This window comes from Pelmatolapia mariae, linkage group LG6, assembly GCF_036321145.2.
Source record: "Pelmatolapia mariae isolate MD_Pm_ZW linkage group LG6, Pm_UMD_F_2, whole genome shotgun sequence".
NCBI lineage: Eukaryota > Metazoa > Chordata > Actinopteri > Cichliformes > Cichlidae > Pelmatolapia > Pelmatolapia mariae.
The window spans coordinates 37,961,853-37,980,755 of NC_086232.1; the positions used below are offsets into that span (position 1 = coordinate 37,961,853).

The following is an 18,903-nucleotide window of genomic DNA, read 5'->3' on the forward strand; positions in this document are numbered from 1 at the left end:
AATTGAGGCAACAATTTCCACTCAGCTTTTTAAGTTACAAATTTTGCATATTATTAAGTAAATCCAGCAAGTAATTTTTAGGTTTGGCTAATTCAACTGGTTTAACAAACCAACATGATTTACTTTGACCTCCAAAAGCATAATTAAGTTTATGCAACCTAATATTAATTCAAAATTTCTGGTAATATTAAGTTGAGAAATTACATTAGTTGAGTTACACTAACTAACTTTTTTACATATATCCTACTTGCAATTATCCATGCCAAGTAGTTTAGGTTTCTACACTGTAAAATGTAATATTGTGTTTAATTAAAAATATTAAATAGGCTGAACTCAATTTTTATCAATTTGTTATTAGAACTCAATTTAAATAAGTTACCAGTACTTTTTATGCAAAAATGCTGATAAACTCGATTAATTTGAGTTGTCCTAATTTAGAAAAACTAAGTAAGCTGGAAGTTTTGCTTCTCAGGGCGGAAGGATGAAAGATGTGTTTTGAAAATGCCACGTGACTGCCGTTCTCCTCCCTCCCGGATCAGTCCGCATGTTCATGGCGCCAGCATTTGTTATGGAATATATTGAGCAAACCTGGAGATATTATTGTTGTCATTGCTGTGGATCTTTACTGACTTGGTGAGTAAATGTTTACTCTTATTCAAACTGATTTTGTGGCTTCTCTTAGTTTAGCACCAGGTTTATAATCTTGCTAGCTAGTTAGTGTTAGCCTAGCGTTGCTGCTGCCGCTGGGCTCATGTTACTTAAAAATTAACACCACAGCCTTAAAAACCTTACATAAAACTACGTCGGTGAATTTTTTTGTTGATTGTTTGAAATAAATAAGTGAGATAAGAGCCCAGACAAAATTCTTTGGGAGGTGCAGCCGTTAGGGGTGGGGTGGGTGTGGGTGTGGGGGGTGGATAACGGAGCTCTCCGAAAACGTGGAAGCACTTTTGCAAATATGTGATATTTTGATAAATTAAGTAGATATTTGAGCATTATACAGCTACATTCTCGCCTGAAAATATCTTAAAAGGTTATTTTGTGACCCAGAAAGGGTCTGGTGAAAAAGAGGATCGCATTTGTCGGCCACGGTTGTCGGAGCCTGTGCGTACTTGTAAGCGCGGCAATGGCGGAGGAGCACTGCTGAAAAACGTATTACTTTTTCTGGGTCACAAAATAAACTTTTAAGATATTTTCAGGCAAGAATGTAGCTGTGTGAATTTCAAATATCTGCTCGATTTATCAAGACATCACATATTTGCAAAAATGCTCCGACGTTTTCGGAGACGTCTATTTTTTCATGCTTTGTGGCAGCTTTAGAACATCTGTGGCATCTATTAATGTCAAATCTAGCCTTTATTTAACAACATAAGCGAACTCTATGTTACAATGATTGCACAGCCATTAAGGATCAAATCAGTTTCTGAAAAATGTTCTGTTTTTTCTCCCTCTGCTTGCTTCTTACTGTCTTTGAGGCTCGGGACCAGCACTCCTGTTGTTGGACAGAAAGACATCAACTCAGTGGTAAGTATTTTGGTTTTCCAATATATTAGCAACTGTCAGTGACATTTATATTAATCAGGCTGAACTTTAATCATACTTTAGATCAGCCTGTCTTACTTATTGTTTTATTTGTGCTTTGGTTTGGGGAAGTTGTTTCTTTACTGATCTTTTCCTGTCTTCTGTTATTAGACTTGAGATATGACTGCACTGTGCTGTTGCTGTGACTCCAGTTAATTCTGCAAGACATGCTGTGTAAGTAAACAAACAACAACAGTTTGGTCTGCACTTCTTGAAAGATCACATCCCCCAAACTTAGTTTAGAGGGTCTACACTGTATATAGTGAAGTCTGCAAGTTTTCTAACAGCAAAATTTGTTTTGTGCCCAAAATCATTTTGCACATCATTAGAATGAAAGTTATTGCCCATGTTTGCATAGCCCTTTTTAAAATTATTCTTTCATGACAATATTGTGTGTTGCGTGGTGGTCACGGCTATCCAGACTGACAATTTGGGACATTGAATGTCACCTCTCCGGCGGGGAGGGAGCCTGAGATTGTCTAAATTGGAGTCTGTTTTATACCAAATGCAGAAAAAATGTTTTAAGAAAGCAATTAAGTTCATGTTCCAAAAAATATGATTGTTTGCTTGCAGGACACCAGGAGAGATGAGTCCCCCGTCACAGATGGTGTGGTCAGTGAAGATGGTCGCCTGCAGGTTCAAGCTCATTGCATCTCCAACCCACATCCACTGCGACTGTACTTAAGGGAAGTTAAAGACTTTCTTCTGCACTTACATTTGGATCACCTCGATCCATGATAGTCATTCAGGCAGTAATACCTGGACTGGAAACAAGCCATCCTTAAAATATTACAACATTCCAGCTCCTGTGTTGGAATGAAAAACGAATGTGTTGTTTAAATTAGAGACTGCACTTGTGACAGAACAATAAATATTTTATGTTGATTATATAAATAGTGTAAGTACAAAACAAACTTGTGGTAGGCCTAAACTTATTTTCAGAATAATTACATCTAAGACTTTGTTTCGTTGTAAGATTATAACAGTGATGGCAATATCATTTTTATTCAGCAGAACAGTGTCCAGTATGTTGGCTGTTGTACTTTGTTGTGTTTGAAAATAAAAGTTGTGCTCATTTTAACATCATTACAAAAGTGTTGTTAATTATTTTTAATGATATTCATGGTACCACAAATTGTTTTTTCATTTAGTTGAACTTGAAATGTTTGTCAGTAGGTAAACAATTAGTATTGTCAGAAAGTCAGAAATATCAAGTTATTCTTAATACTGCAGACTTGCAATGTATAAGTTGTCCTAACAGTCATCCTAAGTAAGCTTTACTTAGTTTTTTTGAGGCAACGAGTTTCCATAATTTTTTTGAGTTCTGGGAACTAACACGGCTGTGTACATTTTGAGTAGGGTGTACTCAAAATGAGTAAGTTGCCCTAACTTGGTCATCTTACGTAAACTTGATCCAATTTTTTTGAGTTCTGGGAACAAATGAGCTTGTACAGAGTACTCAAAATAAATACGTTGTCCTAACTTAGTCATTTTTAGCTAAGCTTTACTCAATTTTTTTGAGGCAACGAGTTTCCATAATTTTTTTGAGTTCTGGGAACTAATTAGATTTTACAGTGTATAGTAACTTTTCTAAAATCACACATAGCCATTTCACTTATTCCAATTGATAATTTTATTACAAAACATTTTCAAAGTAATACACTTCTGTGTCAATACAACATAAATGAAACATTACACCAGCCCTTTAATTATAAATGACTGGGCAAAAACAATTTACTTCATGTACATTAACTTTAACCTATCAACTTGGTAAATTGGTATCAACTTGGTCAACTTGTCGCAGAATCAAGGAAATGACAAAAGATTTTAATGTTCAACAACGGAACAATGCAAAGCTAAGGTTAGTATATGTATTACGAACTTCTTTCAAACCAACACTCATCTAGGACTGCATACAAAATCATAAGAGGCACATCGGAATACTACAGTCCAATTCACATTTGTTTCACGACAGAAATTTGCACTTAAGAGACATTACCCGTGGACTGGCTTTAAGCCCATCAAGTTCCAGAAATACCTTCTGGAATACCTCTAGAGTGTTCTTTACTTGTTTTGGGTAGCTCAGATTGAGAGTGTATATAAGCCCCATCATTAAGGCACACGCTCTGGGCACATCAAGGTCTTCCAGGACTGCTGTTCCTTCAATCACAATTTTAGCGACGGCTGGGAGAGACACTGCTACACGTCTGGTGACTACAATCTTTACCACTTCTTCTGGGAACTGTTCTTCACCATCCTGGCAAGTAGGTTAAATGGAAACATGTCAGTATTTTATGTGCCATTTAAAAATATAACACAAAAGAATGTGAGATTCACCTACTAGCTGTTCTCTGAAGAGATCCTCTTCTTTCTCTTTCAGATACACCATCAGGCAACGGATTGCGACCTCTCTCCTCATTTCCACCGAACTCTGGAGAATAAAAAAAGCAAAACAAAACTTAAACTTACAGTTTATTAGGTGAAAAGTCAAAACTGTTACATTTATGGGACTTGCGTTGTGCCAAATATTGATTTTAAATATTTTTTTTAAAGAATTAAAGATTTAATCTTTGTAATTTCAATTTAAACTATTACATACTGGCCTGCTTTAAATGCACCCTTTGCTAGCAGTAGGATAAGGTGAGTAAAAGTAAATGTAACCTAAATTTAGAGACTATTTCAAACAGTTTTTGTTGAGTTGTGTTCTAAGGATTCAACTATAATTGTTATATATAAGATATGTGAAAAAGTACCTGTGGACAAGTCTTGTAAGGATGTGATAAACCAATAAAAGCTCCTATCCACCCTCTTTAATGTGTTTGTGTAACTTGTCTTCCTCATAAACATTTATTGTGAAGTTGATGAAGATACTTGTAAGACTCCAAATTATTAACTCAGGTTAGTCTCCTCACATTATCTGCAACATGACCAATACTTACATTAATGTATTCTAGAGTTACCAAGTTACCTTACATGGAAAGTACCTATTTAAATTTACCAACCTCAGTTTGCAATAATGTGACCAAAAGTTACATTAATGTCTTTTCAACTCACTTATGAGGTGCAAGTTTAATTTTTTCTCTTGAATCTCAGTTACCCATTAAGTTACAAGTACATCACTATAATCTTGACTTGGACAACACAAAAAACAAAAAAAACATCTTTTGAGTGATGTGCATTTTAGCAACTTTTTACTCTGTCCATCTCTTCACTTATTCACTCTTCAATAAAAGATAGCCAACAATGCTCCTAAGATAATGAATTAGATAATTAACTTTTGTTGTGTAAGATTATCTGTTATATTCAGTTTCTTTTTTCTTACCTCTTGCAGCATGTTCCTGATGTGCTCAATCTTAATTTTTGCAGCACCTCCTTTTGAAGAGGCCAGGGACATTATTCTTGCAGAATACTGGTCCAGTTTTGCCATGAATGTTGTTTCCAAGTCAACAGTGGTGATCCTTTGGAATTCGTCATTTATATATAAAAAAAGAAAAGTTATCCTTTAAATTATTTAATAAAATCACCTGTGCTGCATCAAAAAGTGCAAGCCATCTACTTTTGAAGTCACTGACAGGTGGTGCCAGATTAACAACTTCCTGTCTGTGACTCGAGAATGTTTTGGCCATTTTTTCACTGATGATCCGATTATTGTTCCTCTTCTTCACTTCATCAAGAAGTTGCAATCTTTCCTTTTCCAAACTTTCCTCTTTTACTCCTTGTGGGTGAGGTGGCAAATAGTTCACCTCAGCCTTTCTTGGCTTTTTAAGATTCTTTGAAGGTGTCTTCTCATGTGCTTGCTTTCTTTTGAGAGAGTTCACATCCAGCTCAGGGCACCCAATCCCTCTGAGTTTACTTCTGTAATTGCCCATTTTATATTTTAGTCTTTGTTGTCATCCATAGCATCCATTATAGGATCCCGGTTCTTTAAAGCATGGATGCTGTCGAACAAGTGCTTCAGCTACATCTGCCAACTGTGCGGATGTTGGGTAGGTAACATACTGAAAGATCTTTTCAGCCAATTTCTCAAGGATGTCTGGAAGAACTGGAATAAAGTTAAGTTTAGTTCCCTCCTTTTTGAAAGTTTCATTTCCTGAAGCAAGTAAAAGCTCAGTGTCATAAGCAAAGAGAGGAACAGAAAAACTGGTATGCCAGCACTGTAAACGCTGACTCAGATGTTCAGGTGAGGAAAGAATGACTGTATCCTGAGATCCAGATGAGCAACTGGTGCCACAGGACACAATGGAAGTCTCTGACATTGCTGAAGCATTGACCAAGGTCTCTGATGGAGATATAAAGGAACTGCCTACATCACTAAATGTCAGAGTAACTGTGGGGGGTTCAATAATCTGAACCACCTTGAGTGTGTCCTTGTCCTTGATATCACCTGTTGATGTCAGAGAAAAATATTCTTCTCCAAAGTCAGCATCCTTATAGTGCAAAGTAAACTTTCCATCAACCTCAAAAGTGTCTTTCACATAGATTCAAGTTCCTTCACTGTTCCAGGGATTCCATGTGGTAAGTCCAGTTTTCGAATGTTATGGACATTTTAAAGTGTACGAATATAACTTGTAATTCATCTATTTAGAATTCAGTACTTAGTTAACTCACCGAACACAGTCTAGGGCAAACACACCTCTTCTCCCACGAGGCCACAAGAATCCAGAAACTGTTGCGCACGATATGAACATATGCTACGGGGTTGCCCTCTGCTGTCTGCGTGGTCTCACACACACCTATGGCTAACCAAAGTAACCACCAGAATGACAGATTTAAATAACAGCAGAAAAAAATACATCCCTTTTTCTTTTGTAGCGTAACAACTAGCATAACACACAGAGAGACAGTCAGTTCAAAGCATGTAGCTGCCATTGTCAGACTAAAAAAATTTTTAAAAAATCTACACAGATATAGGGAAAAACAATATTGAGCACTGTATTAGCTGGCTAAAAGGACCAGCTATCTATCTAATTTTTTAAAATTAATTTTATAATGCTGAATTGCATTAATACAAATTCTTTGTAGCGTGACAAATATATTTTGCATAGTAAACTTATATAACCAGTACATATTAATAAAAGACAATAAAATAAGCAACTTACCAGGTAGTGTTGCCAAGCTCTGTTTTTTTCTGTTTCTTCTTCTGTTTTTTATGGCAGTTGTAATTATTTTTTCGTTATGGTCCAGTGTACGGGCAATTCAAACAGGAAGGATGTTGAAACTCATTTTTACTGAAACATTTAAGTTAAGGAGCTGTTTTTAAATTTTTGTGTTGCACTGACTTTTAACATCGATTAGTCAACTCACTGAAACGTGTACATGTAGACAACTCACTTTTTTTTTTTTTAGCAGAAAAATGCTTTTTTTGTTAAGTTCTACCTACAAACACCACAAATATTTTTTAGAGTGAAACCTCTTCACATATTTTTTATGGCAGTATATTCTGAATGTTAAACCCACATGGTGCAGTGGGTTTTACTAGTTAAACTACTCAAACTGAATGACACTGAGCCATGCCCCCTCCACTTAGCCATGCTCCAGCTAAGACCTGACACTCCCTACTTGACAATCGCTCGCTTGGCTTCCCTACTAGCCCTGTCTTTATACTTTTCCTGCCTACAAAGTGCCACTCCCTCCTGCTCTCTACATGACAATATTCACACCCTTATCCTCCTCTGACAACGGTGACCTCTTTCTCCCTCATTTATCCCATCCCTCATTTCCTCTCTGGCTAAGATCTGCCCTTTCCCCACAGCATACGGAGAAGCTAATGTTAATATGACTGGCGAATCTGGAGGGTGAGAATGAGACAGGCATGGAAACAAAGACAGTGAGCGACATGACCACATGCATATGTATGAATACACACATATGCATAATCCCAGAAAGGAAATAGTGTAAATACGCATAGCCTGCACAAAAAGTCTAAGCCACAGTGGAGCATAAGGTGCACACACATCTAAGAGAACGGATACAGAATGTCAGCCCTGACATTTGCGTCTCTGTCACTTGCTATTTCAGCAAAATGCAAAGGAAAAAAATGTGCGTTTCTGAGAGATTATGCTAACATAAGTGATTGTGTGATTCATCAAAAGTGGTGTGTGTGTGTGTGTGTCAGTTTATGTCTTTTTTTCTGTACACATGTGCATGGCAGTAAGCCATCAGATCCAATAAAGAGGCAAGGGAAGCATTAAAAGGCTCTGTGCCCTGTGTTCTTGAATAACTGTGATTCATGGATTTTTGTTTCATTTGACCCAAAATAGCAGGCTAGATTAATTTCACTGATTTCCACATAACAAAGGAGGAGGTAGTGTTCCTGGGAAATCCCAAAAAGTTGATTCTGTTTATCCGCACGTAGCATTTTTAGTGGAAGAAACATTTCGTCACTCATACAAATGACTTCTTCAGTCTCAGCTCAAGTTTCCCCAAACTTATAAACAGTACATTTGCATAATGACTGAAACTGGCATTACTGATAAACTATGGGCTGTGAGGTCAGTTTATTGATCATTAATATGCAGTTATCATGACCACTGATCAATGGCCATGATTACCATTCACAAAGAGTTGGGGAATGGCTGCAATTACAATTGTAAGATGGTGTACGATGTACCCTTAGAACCCTCCTCGATTCAGAGATGGTCTTTCACTTTTTACTTAAATGGCCTCCTTGACTGCCTGCTTAAACCAGCATTCCTCCCTGTCCAGGATGCGTAAATCGTCATCACTGAAAGAGTGTCCACTGGTCTGTAGGTGTGAATAGACTGCAGAGTTCTGGCCTGATGAGTTAGCTCCTCTGTGTTGTGCCATCTGCTTAGCCAGAAATTTCCCTGATATATAAATCATGGCATTCCTCCTGGTACTTAGCGTACACTATATTACTCTATTTGTGCCGGGAACCGGATCTTTTGGGTGGACCAATATTTGATGTAGCGTGTTTTGGGGTTTGAAAGCCATGAGATGCCAGAGCCAGAGATGCAGTGTTTAGAGAAAATGTGTCTCAGCTGTTCCCTGGCCGCTGTATATGTGGGGATGGTGTTAGCTTTGTGTTGTAGTGTCCTGATGACCAACACCATTCCCACAGATACAGAAGCTAAGGAAACTGGAAAACATTATATCAAGAAGGACCTGAGTAAATCTGGTTTTCCCAGCTGGACATTTGCCAAAGTTGAGAAGGCAGCTAATTGTCCAGGTGATCCAGGAGAGAAGAAGGACAACTTCTGCCTAGGTGAAAACCTTTACTGATCCTTTATGTGTCAGAAGTATCAGAACAGCTGAGACACATTTTCTCTAAGCACTCTGTATTTTTTAAATTAGCAACCCAAAATTGGTAAAGATCAAGTGCTAGATTCTGTACAGCAAATATGATGCAGGGGAGTGTTCTTCGTTTGATGAGAGTATATCCAACTTCTACAATTGGATTTACTAATCTCTAATACTAATCTTCTACAGTATAGTAAAATACTTCTACCATGTATTAGACCAAAGTCTTACAGAGGTAGTTCATGAAGAAGAGTCATTTAAGTGTTTAATTCACAGCTTTTACTTCAACCTGTAATAAAGCCACAAGGTCTAAACAATATGGTGATGTTATGTATTATTATGATGTATAGTGGCATGAACAGTGCCTTTACCCAGCGCAGAAACATTAGTAAATGAGCCTTTATGGGAGAGATTGTCCAGATCAAGATCTGATTGTCGGTATGCTGTATCATACCAAGCAGTTTTTTTTTTCTTTACAGATGGTGCATGCTCTGTTGATGTTATTATCCTCCAGCACCTATCTAGAATTTGTTTCCAAAGGCAGCCATCTAAGCAAAGGAGCCGAGGTATTGTGTCCACTAACAACTTTGTGCAGCTGCAGCTCTTACCAGTGGATTCCATGGCATTCCCAGGTGGGAAGAAATTAATAACCCCTCCAGCCCTCCCGGGGTCCGCCCCATGGTATCCTGCCAGTGCTCAGAATGCCTTCCTAAGGAGTTGTCCAGTAGGCCTCCTAGTCAGGTGCCCATACTGCTGGCAGGTTTCTAATTTCATTCTTTACTGATGGTGCATGCTCCGTCACTGTCATGGGTATGTCAGAATGAAGCCATGAGGAATATTAATGTAAATGTGATCTATATCTGCGAAACAGAATGTTGTCACTAACAGACTGATGAAGACAGCTCTTGAAAATGTTAAGCTTGACTTTCATAGGGGTTTTAATAGATTTGTGAAAAGTGATTTTATTATACTTGATCTGATCACATTTCTGGATAATCATGTTCCACCTGATTTTGCTTGCTAATACCAGTAGGTAGATTTACAAACATAGCAATGTATATTATAATATATCAGAAAAATAATTTAATTCTTCATAGAACTGATAGTGAGTAACCTTTAGTGATAAATTTAACTGGTTAACAGATGGTTTGACAGTATCACAGAAACCCCTAGTAAATTTAGGGCTTGCAGGTGCTGTGGTTCAGTAAACCAACTCACCTACACTAAAGCACTATGCTGAAATTAGGTTTGGTGAGCAAGAATGCTGTGTTTGGGTAGTTAGCATCAAATAAACATAGTTTCGCATATACGTATTCACAGGGTCTGTTTAGTTAGTCACTCTGGTTAACCACTGGAGACTATCTTCACATGCTCCCCACTGGTGTTAACCCTTCCACTTCTGGAAACTTTGACATTAATTAGCATTTAAAATACATTTAGGAAACACGCCTCCTTCCTTTTCCTTCTTGGAAGCAGGTTCATTAAAGTATATCACCCACTGCACTAATGCAGCACAACTGCTGTGACATATGGCTAGCCCACCCATTTAGGCAGAGAGAAAGAGCCACATACCAACATCCAGATATGTGTTGCATTTGTAAATGTGAGTGTGTGTGTGTGTGTGTGTGTACGTGTGTGTGTACGTGTGTGTGTGTGTGTGAGAGAGAGAGAGAGAGAGAGAGAGAGAGAGAGAGAGAGAGAGAGTGTGTTTATATGTGCTTGTTTGCTTGTGAGTAAGGTAGAATCAAGCCAACCTCTAATTACCTAGCTACTCATTAGTGCCCAGGAGCCAGCTTGCTATTGGCAGAGGCTAAGTCCATGCAGGCAGCCAGGGTGACATGTTAATGGTGTAATTGTGCTGACCCATGTACCTTGATGGTTGATAATTACCTTCTCCATGTATTTATAATGTGAGGGATTAAAAAGAGAAGGGCAACTAAAAAAACAGGTAAGATGGATCCTGAGACACCTGTGGGAGGTTCACAGGGTGCAGTTTAGTGGCTTTGACCAAATAAAAGTGCAAAGAAAAAGCCTGGTGTGTGTTCCACAGCTGATCCAAAAATGCCAAAGCATAATACTAATTTCACCTCATATTCTATATATATTTAGAAGGAAAAACATTGATTTGATAAAGATAATTATCTGTTAATGGTTGAAAAAAAACCCAACCCCATTTTATCAAAACATTGATACACATAGATGAGGAAATAATAACTATTGCAATCATTTGCTTCACAACTTGCTAAAAATGTATTGGAAAGATTCAGGATTTTCAGCACAAATAAAAATTTTGTAATAATTTGTGTGAGGTTCACTTTAATAGTCACTGAGAGACTTAATTGAAGAATCCCACCCCATACAAAATCCCATACATTGCATTGGCTTGCTAAGTAACAATGATTAGGCATTATAATTCTACTTGTCTGAACACAGACTGAACCCTTTAATAGGGCTTTATGGGTTTTAACTGTCAAGCTCATAGTTTTACACACTGAAAATTTGAATAATGCTCACTAAGCCAGCCAATGATAAGCCCTCAGTTTTGAGCCTCATATAACTAACCACTGTATCCACTTAAGTTCAGAAACTAGTGGGGTAAGAGGCCTTATGGGATTAGGAGGTGAAATTTCATACCAGAAACTCTGTTGACAGTGCACACCAAGATCCAGCCTATGGGTCAAGTGGATGGGTTACTATGAATATAACAAATATAATAATAGCCAGGGGTGACCAGTCATGTGCCAAAGAGCATTGAGCCAGCCATCTGCAGGTTTTCATTACAACTAAAGCCTTGACTGATTAGCACTCTTTCAAGTAGCAGGGGGGAACCCTTCAAATAAATAACCTGTGGGATCAGTAAGAATAAAAGCCAAGTTTTGTGGCACATGGTTGGTCAGTCCCGCTGAACAGTATTAGATATTACTATGGACCTTACATACAATAACCGTGCTGTCATAATGATGAATGTTGGTTACAATGCTGACCTTGATGGGGAAAACAACTTAAATTACAAATCTCTGCGGACCTGCAGAGGCACTAGCAATACTAATAATAGCACCAGATTTACCCCAATTCCAGTACACCCATGTCGCTTAGTAATGCAATGCATGAGTCTGAGTATCGGTATTGTAGGTGGACTCCCATTGTTTCTTTTAGCGGTATCTTAGGAGAAGAGGAGCTGTTTCTTCAATGATTGCATAGCTATGTTGTCAATATGCGAGACATGACATGATGTCAGTTGTATAAGTCATACTCCTCCTTCGTGCTTTATATCAGGCACCACCAGAAATTCTTACTGAAAAATGATTGAATTTTTCATCAGTTGTACCTGGACTGATGAACAATCCAACATTTGCAGCACTGGAGTGCTATATGGCAGATAGTTTCCCTAATGATAAATTGAACAGTTAATTTTCCCTAACTTTTAACGGAACAGTTAGAATACAACATGCAGCCAGTTGATTGCTTTAATGGAAGAGTATGCGTTCTGACACCTAAATAAGATGGCTAAAATCCTTTGTTTTCTTGAAATGTCACAGGGTTGGATCACTGCACATGAAAAATCCATACTAAGGAAAAATAATCAGTAGGCTTAAATAGGTGATAGGTGGGTATAAATAAAGGGCAATGAAGTACTTCCTGTAGGTTTACAACCCCTAGTAGCTTGATTGGATAATGTGGGGATCCTCAACCTAGTCTATGTCCCTGCTACTGTCATGATCAGTCAGAATAAATGAGTCCAGACAATGGAGCACACTTATTCCCTGGTGTGTCAGTGTCATATCCACTTACTTTAAAAAAAAAGTGTTGGGTGAGTGGAACAATTGCATTTGCTGGTTAATCCACTGAAGGTGAAACAAAGACTGCTTTGTGTGTTGGTATCTTAGAAGACCAAAAGCAAAATATTTCAAGTCTGTATAAAGACTTCAGGACTATATAAAGACTCTACAGTGTCATCCACAGGTGAGCAGGCTGTCTTTAATATTATTATTAGAAAGTTTTATTTTACTGACACATGAATTAAAGTATTTTGTCACATCCAACTCATTTGGTCAAGACCCTTAATCTGCAGATTTTAATGCACTGGGTGTAGTTAGAAATGTTTTTTCCTACATGCAAGGTAATGATCCAGAGTAGAATACTGTAGGAAAAAAACCCAAAACAACAAAACAAAGCAAAAAAACCCAACTTTTTTTGTTGAAGTTTTTTGGACCTCCCAACACAGCTAAAAATGTGCCCAAGGGTACCCAGTGTATCACACCAAGGTGTCTTGTCTGAACATTACTTAGTGACAAGTTCAGAGTGAACCTCTCTCCTTCACTGCATATTTTATGGATGGGCTAAAGCCACAGGGAGAACGATTACTCATTTGGAGCAACTCTCTAAATAACTAATAAGCATTAACAACTTAAGCTATACTGTACAGATAAAAGATATGTGCCACCTACATATTGCACCTACAGAAGCTGCTCAGCCAGAGAAACTGATTCCACGAAGTGGTACACAGTTTTTGTGTTAATGTTGATCCCAGCAAAGATTTGAAACTCTGCCGTTTTTGAGTCAGCAGAGAAATGGTGATTTTTACACACTATTGGCCTCAGCTCTTGTCAACCCAGCTCTGTGCCTTTATGTGGTCTGCCATTGCATAGCTGTGGTTACCAAACAGTTCTACTTTGCAATGATACATCTTACAGTTGATTAAGAAATAAAGAAGAGTGAAAAAATTAACAAACTGACTTTTTTGTGTCTGACTAGCAGCCTAACTAAACAGGGAAGGGAAAAAGTGAGGCAGAGACAGTATAACAAGATACAAGATGTAAGAGTAACTTAGAAGGCAAATATAGAGAGATGATGGAAAGAATTCAATTTATTTATTTATACAGCGCCAAATCACAACAACAGTCGCCTCAAGGCACTTTATATTGTAAGGTAGACCCTACAATAATACATACAGAGAAAAACCCAACAATCATATGACCCCCTATGAGCAAGCAATTTGGCGACAGTAGCAAGGAAAAACTTCCTTTTAACAGGAAGAAACATCCAGCAGAACCAGGCTCAGGGAGCCCCGACCGGCTGGAGTGAGAGAAGGAAGACAGGACAAAGACATGCTGTGGAAGAGAGCGAGTGATTATATGATTCAATATAATCAAGTATGATTCAATGCAGAGATGTGTATTAACACATAGTCAGTGAGAAAGGTGACTGAAAAAGATATACTCAATGCATCAGAGGAATCCACCACCCACCTACACCTATTGCAGCATAACTAAGGGAGGATTCAGGGTCAGCTGATCCAGCCCTAACTATATGCTTTAGCAAAAAGGAAAGTTTGAAGCCTAATCTTAAAAGTAGAGATAGTGTCTGTCTCCCGAATCCAAACTGGAAGCTGGTTCCATAGAAGAGGGGCCTGAAAACTGAAGGCTCTGCCTCCCTTCTACTTTTAAATACTCTAGGAACAACAAGTTCGTACAGTCCCCAACTGTCCCCAACTAAAATGAGCTTCAAACACATGTTTGTAACTGTAAGTGTGTAATTTTCTAAACTCTCTTTTACCATGGACACTGGCAGTCCACAGAATTGCATAGTACCAGTATTAGTAGACTTTCACAGTCCTTCATTTCCAGTTTAGAGTGTAATAAAAAGCATTGATAGAATTGACTCGGGGGTAACGCTCAACACTTTTAAAGGAAACCAATGAAGACCATTGAAAACTCAGGCACACCTATTTCAACATGAGAAATGGTGGTGAGATTAGAGAGAGAGAGAGGTTTACCGTTATTTGAAAAACAATATTTAAACGAAGGAGAACTTCATGTTCTTTACTTCAAGGACATTTGTATACACGTGCATTACAATTTCTGTTACATGTGCCATTGCGCACTGATAAAACTCCACACTTGGTATTTTGGTAAACTATGCACATTATTTTAGAGTCATTCAATAAAGCTCATTGTTCCAACAAATCCCTGCTTTATATTCCTGTATAACCTTGACTGCCTCTGCATTGAATGCACCAATTGGGGATCCAGGGACTCTCTCTGTCATTAGGAGCTGTTACACAGTAAATCTGGAAACTAGATTGCAGGGCATTGAGCTGTGGCAGGGTTCAGGAAGGTAGCAGCAAAGGCAGGATTGACAGCATTGGCAGTTAAATCAAACAGATGAGGCTGAAATACAAATATTTGACTGGAATTCAATTGGCTTTTGATCAGACTCAATATGAGGTGTTATAAATCAAGCTACTTGGGGGAGGAGAAGGAAAGTAATAGGATGGGCAGTGCCCCTCTGTATCACCACAGTGACAAACAAATTTCAGGTTATTAGCAGATAATGCATTAGGTGATAGAGGAGAAAAGGTTGACTGAATGAGATAAAATAAAGAGTGAGGGAGTGAATAAATGAATATATGCAGATATGCAATGCCGGTGGGAGTGTTTGGAGGAGACAGGAAGACATGGAAGCAAGGTGAAAGCTGATCAAGGATGACGTAGCATGACACCTTTGATGCAGCCACTAATAAGTTGATTTTGTTTTGATCTGACTTCGATTTTGACCCAAAAGAAGGTGATGAGGGAAAACTGTGAATACTTACTTCAAAGACAAGCATGAAACATCAACACCAAAAGGTGAACTAAATTAGCAAGATGGGGAAAACACAGTGAAAGAAGCAACTTGCCTGAAATCACGGAGAAGTGAAGATTATCTTAGAGTGATTGATTAACATGTCTTCATTAAGTTTAAGCAGCAACAAAGACATCACTGAGCAACTTAGTGAGCCCTCCATTTCTTACGCCTACACCTATAAGGCTGTTAATCATGAATCAATCACAGTATTTTAAAATTGTGAAGTCAAACAGATTCATCTGTGTTCCCCAAGTATTTTTGTGTATTGCAAGAATTAATATGCTTATGTTAGAGTAAACTCATAAAAAGACAATAAAATATCATCTTTAAAAAAAATAAATAAATAATATGACAACAGATTTGTGAGATCAATTAAATCTTCAGAGATCAGTCAGTTTAAAAGGAAAACAGTCCACACATGATAGATACTTTATGGGCTAATCAGGGAAAATACAACAAAATAAATAAGTAATTTCACTTTTTATTTTACTACATGTTGGTAAATACAGTCTTAAACTACTGTAAATGTTGTACAAAGTATCATGTCTACATGTAAATCGTGTTCATGTTGCAATTTAAATTAGTAGGACCCTCCTCACTGCATCTCTGACTGGACTATTAAAACTAACCTAATGTTGTGTCAAAATTCTTACTCAGTTATTGGTTTAAGTACAACTCTCCTTCAAATGGATTTTAGCAGACGTGTCAAGTGGTGGAAACTAGTCATTAACCTGTAATAACACCCCTGTTTTATAAATGGCATATGAAATGCTTTTCTTTTCTACTTGAGTAACATGTCTCAGTCACTCATTCACTTTTTTTCTACATCTAAGTGTTTACCCAAGTTTATTTTGGCATGCAGACTGGAGCAGCCAGGGGTCAAACCTACCACTCTTCTGATTAGGAGAAGCCTGCTCTGCCTCCTGATCCTCAGCCACCCCAGCGAAACAAATCTAGTTATTTAGTACCAGGTTGTCCAAAAACATGAATGCGTGATTGGAGAGGGGTGACCATCATTCGACCGTCCCCCCAGCCCAGTCACGATCAGCTCTCATTCACCAGCAAGAATAGGCTAGTTATCTAAGACAAACTGAAGATCTACAGTACTACGGTATCACTGCAGCAGGATTCTGACTCTGAGGCTTTTAGTCACAATCCCGCAGACAGTAGCTTCACACCACTGGCTCTTCAGCCAAAAACATACACCAAATGTCTGGACTAGTTCTTGTACTGAGCAGGAATGCTATTGCAACAATACATCATTAGTATGGTAAAATTAACCTCTCTTCCAACAGTCAACCTGACATCATCCAGAAATCTAATCAGTTTGATATTTGTCCACACAGATCTTCGTTTTGTCAAATATTTCCATTGCAGTTTCTCAGATATGTCAGCAATTAACCCTACAATGTCTGTGGCATCCAGCTGCTACTAAGTGAACACAGATCAGAGGGTTTTGGTATGTGCATAGGCCTGTGATATGAAACCACAAACAAACACAGCAAGCAAACAATAATGCAACTGTGAATGAACAAAAAATATTGGTGGCCAATATGGCCCATTAATGTCCAGCAGGATACCCCCACCGTGTTCAAACGAGTAAACATATTGCTGAAGCCTTTGAACTGATATATTCATAGGGTTACATGTGAAATAATGTCTCTTTAGTAGAGTCCCAGCCGTGAGAAGGACATATCTGAAATTGTTTTCCTGGGAAGATAAAAAGGCAAAAACTTAAAACGTACAGCGTCATTACAGTATACATTGGAGCTGGTTTGTTTTTGTTTTTCAAAAACCTGGATGATCATAAATATAAAGCTGCAGTCTTGGATCAACACACAGACAGACACGAAACACACCCCTGTTCTCAACACACTTTGCATGTACTAACCATGCTGCCCCACATTTCAACCTTTCTAATTAGGCAACATTAGGTTTGTGTTAGTTGTGATTATTCTAATAAGGTAATAGTGAATTATCTATCAAAGACTACACTCTAGTACAATGGTGGCTTCTCAGTTATTGTGTATTGCTTTGCAACATTGTTATTTATTGAGTTGCAACGCCTGGGTCTAGGGCCCAAATATTCTAGACAAACTGAGGCACCCCCCCCCCCCCCCCCAAAAAAAAAAAACAAACAAACAAACAAACAAACCCCAAAACAAAACAAAACCCAAAAACTGTTGCCATGAACATGAAACAAACATGGCTAGTTCATGTTTTCTCCACGTTATCATTTATTTTGATCCTATTATTATTATTATTATTATTATTATTATTATGTGTTATAGTGTAATAGAACTAGAAATTAATGGCTTTTCCCCCCCTTTTTCTTTTAAAACGTCAAGTTCAGCAGTCTGGGCATGTGGTTTTTGTTACCTTAAATGATAACATAATTTATTCATGTATTTCAATTCCAATGTCAAGCTTGCTTTGCTCTGAATATATCACTGGTTAAACAGACTTAATAAAATAGACCACAAAGCCAACCAAACTGCGTTCCTTAAATAACCTATTCTTAAAAGTAGTTGCCTACTGAGGCTTTATGTAGCATTTATATCCAAGTACTTTTCATGCTATTGTGAATTATTAGCAGATTAACAGAAACATTTTAATAATACACATAGAAAAGACATGTGTCTATATTTCAGTTGTTAAATAATACGTACAAATAAATAATGATAATCTATACATGCAAGAATAAAGCTCTGTGCTCTGATTTTTTTATAGACTCTTCTGAAAAGACAACTGTGTTGTGCAAGTGACAGTTGAGATAACGCATGATAATGAACATTCAAAGTGACAGTGAAGGGGCTGATTTAGACTCTTCACAGCCTCGATGAGAGATGCTGTTTATCTGTCAAGTGGACCTCAACATCTGGTCCGGATGAAAGAAGAGATGAGATGAGATGGGAACGAAAGGAAAGAGAAGGAGTGCGAAGTGGCAACAACACTAATTCATCTTGATGTGCTGGTTAATTCAGTGGTGAAACACCACAACGGTCACTGTTTGTTTGATAAATAAATTCAAAGTAAGCAATTAATTTCATACCATTCATTTTATGGAATTGTAAGTCTTTTTTTATTTAATTATCGGGTAGCAAGGCTATATTATGGCTATAGCATTACAAAGTTATTCCACAGACTATACTGTTGCATTGTTTTCTTTCTCTCTGTCTTACTTCCTATTGTGTATTTCTGTTATTTTTTATTGTGTTATTCCAGTTCTCCTGGACTCTGGCATTGCCTTTTTAAAGAGTGTGTTAGGTGATGCAGATTCACAGCGGCTGAGTTGACTCTTTTCTCAGCAATAGACTCTATTCAGCCAACTAACTAACAATCATGTGTAATACAATCAGTCTAACTGTACTGATCCACTATGCCAAAGAAAGAAAATAATGTTTATTTCCATTTTACTATAGCCCTAACATGATT

At 37.8% G+C, this 18,903-nt stretch overlaps 1 long non-coding RNA gene across 2 annotated transcripts; it reads left to right on the plus strand.

The window, feature by feature from the left end:
- The first annotated feature begins 614 nt into the window (after nt 1-614).
- Nucleotides 615-2,660, plus strand: LOC134628744 (uncharacterized). Of its 2 annotated transcripts, XR_010094007.1 has the most exons (4): nt 615-633; nt 1,476-1,524; nt 1,693-1,755; nt 2,155-2,660. It is a non-coding gene; the product is annotated as an uncharacterized LOC134628744 (long non-coding RNA). The 2 variants fall into 2 exon arrangements; XR_010094006.1 differs by lacking the exon at nt 615-633 and having other exon boundaries at nt 1,264-1,524.
- Nucleotides 2,661-18,903: the final 16,243 nt, after the last annotated feature.